Below are 8,360 nucleotides of genomic sequence, written 5' to 3' on the forward strand. Positions count from 1 at the left end.
ATAAGTATCTAATAAGTCTATCTGGTATATTGCTTTATTTAGGGCCTGTGTTTCCTTATTGATTTCCTGTCTGGATGATCTGTTCATTGCTGTAAGTGCGGTGTTAAAATCCCCTGCTATTATTGAGTTATTGTCAATTTCTCCTTTTAAGGTTGTTAGCAGTTGCCTTATATATTGAGTTGATCCTACATTGGGTGCATATATATCTAAAATTGTTATATCTTCTTGGATTGACCCTTTGATCATTATATAATTTCCTTCTTTTTCCCTTATAATATTCTTTATTTTAAAGTCTATTTTATTCTGATATGAGTATTGCTACTTCAGCTTTCTTTTGATTCCCTTTTGCATGTAATATTTTCTTCCATCCTCTCACTTTCAATTTGTATGTGTCCCTGGAAGAGAGTGTGTCTCTTGAAAAGAACATATATGTGTGTCTTGTATTTTTGATCCATTCAGCCAATCTATGTCTTTATGTTGGGGTGTTTAGTCCATTTCCTTTTAAGGTAATTACTGGTATGTTCTTAGTGCCATTTTATTAACTGTTTTGGATGGGTTTTTTTTTTTTTTTTTTTTTGCAATTTTTTCTTCCTTTTTTTTTTTTCTCTTTTTCCTCTTCTTGTGGTCTGAGGCCTATCTAGTGTTGTATTTGAGATGATTTTTCTTTTTATTTTTCCTTTTTTTTTTTTTTTTTTGGTCTTTTTGCCATTTCTTGGGCCACTTCCATGGCATATGGAGGTTTCCAGGCTAGGGGTCTAATCGGAGCTGTAGCCACCAGACTATCCCAGAGCCACAGCAAGGCGGGATCCAAGCTGTATCTGTGACCTACACCATAGCTCATGGCAATGCCAGATCCTTAACTCACTGAGAAGGCCAGGGATCAAACCCACAACCTCATGGTTCTTAGTCAGATTTGTTAACCACTGAGCCACGACAGGAACTCCCTGAGATGATTTTTCTTATTTGTGTGTGTATCTATTGTAGATTTTTGCTTTGCAGTTACCCTGAAATTTTGGTATAGGTGTCTATATATTTATATGAGATTGGTTTAAATTGTTGTTCTTTTAATTTAAGTGCATCTCCAGTGTCCTGCGTTTGTACCCTTCTCTTCTGATGATTTCTGATTTTGGTAGCATATTTGTGCATAGATGATTTCCTACCTCTACTGTACATATGCCTTTATAGGTGAGCCTTGTCATCTGTAGTAATTTTCCTAGTTGTGGCCTTTTCTTTTCTACCTAGAGATGTTCCTTTAGTATTTGCTATAAAGCTGGCTTGGTGCTGCTGACTTCTCTTAGCTTTTGCTTGTCTGTTAAGTTTTTATTTCTCCTTCAAATTGGAATGCATACCTTGTTGGGTAGAATAATCCTGGTTGGAGGTTTTTTTCCTTTCATCACTTTAAGTATATTGTGTGGACTCTGTTCTGGCTTGCAGAGTTTCTTCTGAAAAATCTGATAATAACCTTATTGGGGTTCCCCTTATATGCTATTTTTTTCTTTTCCTTAGTTACTTTCAATATTTTATCTTTATCTTTAATTTTGGTCAGTTTGATTCATTTGTGTCTTGGGATGTTCCTCCTTGGGTTAATTTTATATGGTACTCATACTTCCTGGATTTGAGCGAGTGGTTCCTTTCCCATGTTAGAGAAGTTTTTGACTATTATCTCTTCAAACATTTTTTCTCTCCCTTTCTCTTTCTCTCTTCTCCTGCTGGCACCCCTATAATATGGATGTTGGTGTGGTTAATGTTGTGCTAGAGTTCTCTTAGACTGTCTTCATTTCTTCTCAATCTTTTTTTCTCTTTTCTGTTCCACATCAGTGATTTCTGCTACTCTGTCCTCCACTTAATTTATTCATTCTTCTGCCTCCTATAGTCTGCTGTTGGTTGCTTCTAGTGAATTTTATTTCAGTTATCGTATTTTGCAACTCTGCTTGTTTAAACTTTAAATCTTGTATTTCTTTGCTAATTGTTTGCTGTAATTTATCAATCTTTGTCTGCAGTTTATTTCCAATATCTTGAATCATCTTCACTATCACCAGTCTAAAGTCTTTTTCCTGAAGGCTGGTAATCTCCAGGCAACATAACTGTTTTTCTGTATTTTTTTCTTGCTCCCTTACCTGTGTTATAGTTCTCTGCCTTTTCATTTTGTATAGGTTTTTGGTGTGGTCTCTTTTTTCCCAACAATAGAGTTGTAGCCTCTCTTGCTTCTGCTGTCCACCCCCACAGTAGCTAAATATGGTACTGGAGCTTGCTGTAGGTTTCCTGATGGGAGGGACTTTTGCCTGCTCACAGGTAGGTGGAGCTGATTCTTATCCCTCTGGTGTGAGGCTTTGTCTCTGGGTGAGATTAGAGGACACTGTGTGCTTGGGGGGTCTTTAGGCAGATTGTTTACTAATGGGTGGGGCTGTGATCCCACCTGGATTACTGTTTGGCCTGGGGCTTCTCACTGCTGATGGGTGGGTCCAGATTTCCTCAAATGACCACCTCTAGAGGAACACACAATAATGAATATTCCAGAGCCCTTTCCCTTCAGTGTCCTTCCCCCACAACAAGCCATAGTCACCCTCTGTTTTCCCAGGAGATCTTCCAAGAACTGCAGTCATGTCCAACCCAGATTCCCGTGGAGTATCTGCTGGGCCTTTGGATTCAGTGCACATGGAAGTCTGTGTGTGCCTCTCTAGAATGGGGTGTCTCTTTCCCCAAGTCCTATGGAGTTCCTGCACACAAGCCTTACTGGCCTTCAATGCCAGATTCAGGGGGCTCCATCTCTGATGCCATATCCTCAGGCATGGGGACCTGACTTGGGGCTTGGAACTCTCACTCCAGTAAGTGATCTCTGTGATATAATTACTTTCCAGTCTGTAGGCTGCCCATCTAGTGGGTATGGGGTTGCTTATACTGTATAATCACCCCTCCTAGCATCTTGATGTGGCCTCCTCTTTGTCTTCTGGAGTAGGATATCTTTTTTAAAAATTTACACTTCATTCAGTTGAAGTTTATTCACCAGTTCATTGTAATTTTGTTGTTTTTATGAGAGAAGGTGAGCTCAAGTCCTTCTACTCAGTCTCTTGATCAGAAATCAACAATTATGTTCTTACTTTCATGAAACATTTAGTTATTCAACAAGCAATTAAAAAATAAGACAAAATATATAATAAGTTGAGAAGAAAATGACATAAAACCATGGGACAAAGGATGAGAAGGAGTGATTTTTAGATTAAGTCACAAATTTCTTGTTGATAAAGTGACATATGAAGAGATCTCAACTAAGCAAGGGATGACAAAATCTTAGAAGTTTTATCTAAAGGTGAAAGTGGACTATGTTCCTCAAGTTTTTAATTTTTCATCAGATTTATCTGTGAATTTTATATTTACATATGTTTATGATTAATGTCCTTTCCTTTCAACTTCAAAATTTCCTTGAACATTTCTTGTAAGTTTGATCTAGTATGGTTAGAAATTCAGCTTTCCTTTGTCCAGAATATTCTCTCTCCTGAATTCTAAAGTAAAACTTTACTAGGTAGAGTACTGATCATTGATTTTTTTTTTCCCTTTCAGCACTTTGAACACATGTGTCACTCCCTTTTGGCTTGCAAGTTTTCTGCTAAATAATTTGCTGATAGTGTTATGGGGTTTCTGATGTTTGTAGAAAAATTCTTTTCTCTTGCTGTTTTTAATACTCTTTGCCTTTAACTTTTGATAATTGAATTATAATATATCCTAGTGCATTTTTTAAGATCCCTCTTATCTGGAGCTTAATGAATCTGAATTATCTATTTCTCCTCCCTGGTTTAGGCAAGTATTTAGCCATTACTTTGAATAAACTCTGTCCCTTTCTCCTTCTTCTGTTGGGGAATCTATAATATGTATGTTGAAGGTTTCCCATAAGACCCTTCAGCTATCTTAACTCGTGTGTGTGTGTGTGTGTGTGTGTGTGTGTGTGTGTATTCTCTGATTGGACAATTTCTTGATCCTTTACTCTGAATTTATTTTTACAAACTTCTATTAAAATTTTCAATATAGCTACTATATTCAACTTTATAATTTCTGTCTCATATTTTTTACATTTTCTCTTTTTTTGAAATTCTGATTTTCTTCATGCATTATTCTCTTGATCTCAGTGAATGTGTTTATAACCATTAGTTTGAACACTCTATTGGGTGAATCACTTATTTCTATTTCATTACAGTCCATTTCTGCAGATTTATTTTGTCCTTTTGTTTTATCATTTTTTTTCCCTTTTCCTGACTCTCTGTGTTGGTTTCTCAGCATTGAAAAAGAGTCCTTTCTCCCAGTTTTGACAGCAGACTTGCCTTGTGTAGGTGATGAAACTCAACAATCAGCCTGTCCCACCTCCTGATTGCCTCTCAAACTTTCGTGATTGTCCAAGCTCACATCTTTGCTCTTAATGGCTCCCAGAAGAGGACCCTTTCAGGGTCCCTAAGATATGGGGATTTCCCACATATTTGTTCAGTCTCCAAGGGAACTACTATTTGTCTGCCTCTTTAGTTCCCTGAGGCAGGCTAATTGAAAGCCTGACCTTCAGGAAACAACTGGAAAAGTCAGAACTTTTATATGCAGCCTAGCCCCTATCAGGGATGGAACTGGGTGTTTTTATCCCCCAACTCTGTTATGAGCCAGAAGAATGGTTCCTAGGAATACTTATGTGCTCAACTAGGACAGTCTCCTTGTTTTTTGTGTGGTCCCAGGGAATTCATGAATGCCAAGCTCCATTAGTTCCCAGAGCTAGGTGATTTGGGTGGCAGCCAGCCATAACAGTTGATGTGCTAGATCAGAGGACAAACTCTTCAAAGGAATACTGGCAACTTAATTTAACTATTGGAATCAAGACCGAAGTAGGAAACATTTGAGACATGCTCATTAGCTCTTTCAGGTTCCAAAGAGATCTAAATCAGCTCACACATTTTAGGATGACTATAAGCTGGAACTTCGGGCAGCAGCTAGGAAAATTTATGGATAATATCTTCCAAGGAGAAAATAAGAGATGAATATTTTTTGCCTGTTATTTCTGTCCAGCAAGATGGAAGATAGTGGTAAGAAGTTCTTGTTCACCTATTTGAAAACTGATTTTGTTGTTGTTTATATGGTCTTGTGAGATTCACATAAGCCAAACCCTGCTGACTGAGCTAGATAAGCAGAGGGCTCATTCTTCATATAGCAGTTGCAAAAACTTGGGAACTAGATGTATGGACAACTCCTTCTATAAAGACAATGTAATTTAGTTTTATTGTTAGAGCTAACTGGAGGGAAAAGCTAAGGGAAGTGCCACAAACTCTCGCAGGCTCCATGAACTACCCCAGTCAGCACAGGGATACAGGCTAATTAGAAACAAGTCTCTCTGAAAGCAGTGGAGAAAATTTACCATCACACATCTTCCAGGAAAAGCAAATAGAAAAAAACTTGGAGATGGGCATTTTTGTCTGCTCCTTCTGCACTGAATCCAAGAGAATAGACGTAGAGACTGTTTGTACATCTATTTAACAGCTGGTTCTTTGTTTACTATAGTTCTGTGGGACTCATGAATTCAAGGTGGTTCTCAGAGCTAGCTTATTAGGGGGCCCATCCCTCAGGTAACAGCTTTAAAAGTTGGGCTGCTATATATAAATGATTCAAAACCATTTGCTCCTCAGGGAAAATTTAGAACTTGGAGATACCCTCATGTTTGTAGGGCATTGTGCCAGGAGCAGTATTTATGGAGGGAATGTTTCTCAGCCTCTCCTATATATTTCAATGTGAATATTTGCTCAACCACCCAATGCACAGGAGTCACTCAACTAGTTTCTGGATTTCTCTCAGAAGAAATTGATCTGTGTGTGGATGTGTATTCAGTGCATCTGTGTGAGGAGGAAAATCTTCCTGTTTTCATATTGGTGATGTCTCAACTCATTTGTGAATGAATCATTTTTAAAAAGATCCAGTGAGAGGGATAATGTAGAGGTAAGTTTTTTATTTTGTTTCTATAACCTGAGCATTAGAGCCCTCTGGGATGAAATCTATATAAACATAAACTATATGTGATATTTTTAGCTTTTCAAATCTCTGCTTTTAAAATGAAGTACAAAAAAAAAAAAAAAAAGAGTTCCCGTCGTGGTGCAGTGGTTAACGAATCCGACTAGGACCCATGAGGTTGAGGGTTTGGTCCCTGCCCTTGCTCAGTGGGTTAACGATCCGGCGTTGCCGTGAGCTGTGGTGTAGGTTGCAGACGTGGCTCGGATCCCGCGTTCTTGTGGCTCTGGTGTAGGCTGGCAGCTACAGCTCCAATTAGACCCCTAGCCGGGAAACCTCCATATGCCGTGGAAGCGGCCCAAGAAATAGCAAAAATAAAAATAAAAAAATAAAATGAAGTACAAATAGAGGCGATCCTTATATCTTTTCTGTTATAAAATACAACCCAAACTTGTCACCTAATTAATGACATCTAGATTTGAGCTTTCAGTTTCAAAGAATTTGAAATTCAAATCAACCACATTGATGTGCAAGTACATAGGAATTATAGTAATATAAACTGAGAAGTATTGAATCAGAAGTTCTTGAACTGGAGTTCTCATCATGGCTCAGTGGTAACAAACCCAACTAGTATCCATGAGAACTTGGGTTTGATCCCTGGCCCCACACAGTGAGTTAAGGATCTCGTGTTGCCATGAGCTGTGGCATGGTTTGTAGACTCCTTGGATTTGCTGTTGCTGTGGCTGTGGCATAGGTCAGCAGCTGCAGCTTTGATTTGACCCCTAGCCTGGGAACTTCTGTATACCAGGGATGGGCATGGCTCTAAAAAGACAAAAAAAAAAAAAAAAAAAAAACCTCTTTAGTAAATGTCTGACATCAGTTTAAGGCAAAATGAAAACACAGAATCCCTGCTCTATCTCAAGGCACACACACATATATAAACCAGACTATATTACAAAAATATACTTTTTTTGTCTTTTTAGGGCCACACCCATTGCATATGGAAGTTCCCCAGCTAGAAGTCGAATCAGAACCATAGCCACCAACATACACCATAGCCATAGCAATGCCAGATCTGAGCTACATCTGCAACCGGATCCACAGCTTGTGACAATGTGGGATCCTTAACCCACTGAGTGAGGCTAAGGATTTAACCCACAACCTCATGGATACTAGTCAGGTTCTTAACCCACTGAGCACAACAGGAACTCCAAACACTTTTAAAATACTGAAATCTTCTCTTTCTGTGTGTTCCTCTTGCTTCCTATGGTCTCTAAGAGTAATAATGTTAGATTCTAATCAATAATGCTCCAATGAATTAATTCATCCATTACTCAATATTAAATACTTACAAATGCTATAAGTATTGAATATTTATAAATGTTGAATATATAGTCTTCTGTAAGCAATTTTAAACACCTATGTTTCAGGCACTGTGTTTATTTCTAGAGCTCTAGGATTTGGGTTAAATAGAATTCCATGTTTGAGAAGGTTTATAGTCTCTAATGGTTAATATAGATATTTAACCTAGCTAAAATTAAAATATGGTAATGCAATGACTTTTAAAAAGTGAGAGAGATTATAGATAGAGCTAGACTAGCCCACAGAAGAGAATTTTAAACTTTATATGGAAGAGCCAGAGATGGATTGCCAGGGGAGCTTAGACTTAAAGTAAGACTTGAAGTATAACAAGAAATATTCTAGGTAGATAAATATAGGAATGGTGATTTAGCAGAGGGAAGAATGCCCAGGCATGAAGATGAAAGGGAGTACATCACCTGAAAGTATATATACATGTACAATAATATCAGGTGGCAAGTACCAAATCTAGCCAAACTGGTAAAATGCTCTAACACGGGAATTTTAAAAAAAATATTTTTATTAAAGTTTAGTTGATTTACAATATTGTTCCAAACTCTGCTGTACAGTAAAGTTACCCAGTCTTACATATATATTAAATTCCTTTTATTACATTATCTTCCATCATGGTCTATCCCAAGAGACTGGATATAGTTCCCTGGAACACTTGTGATTTTATGCTTTAAGTGTTGCTGAAATATTTAAATATTTCAAGCAATTAAGTATCATGTTGACACATCCTTGCCAATACTTGGTATTGTCTTTTTCTTTTTTTAACTTTAGCCTTTCTAGTGGTGACTCTAACTCTGGTTTTCATTTGTATCTATCTAGTGACAGATGTTTAGCAATTTTTCATGTGTGGTAACACGTGTATCACTTTTTCTTGTACAGTGACATATGAGTCACTTTCTTTTGTGAAGCATAGATTTTTAAAATTTGTTTTTCTTCCTCTTATTAAGTTGTACTAATTCTTTATATATTCTATATATATTCTTTTTTTGTTATACATGTTACAAAAAATCTTTCTCCCCACT

This window comes from Sus scrofa, chromosome 4 (assembly GCF_000003025.6).
Source record: "Sus scrofa isolate TJ Tabasco breed Duroc chromosome 4, Sscrofa11.1, whole genome shotgun sequence".
NCBI classification, from domain to species: domain Eukaryota; kingdom Metazoa; phylum Chordata; class Mammalia; order Artiodactyla; family Suidae; genus Sus; species Sus scrofa.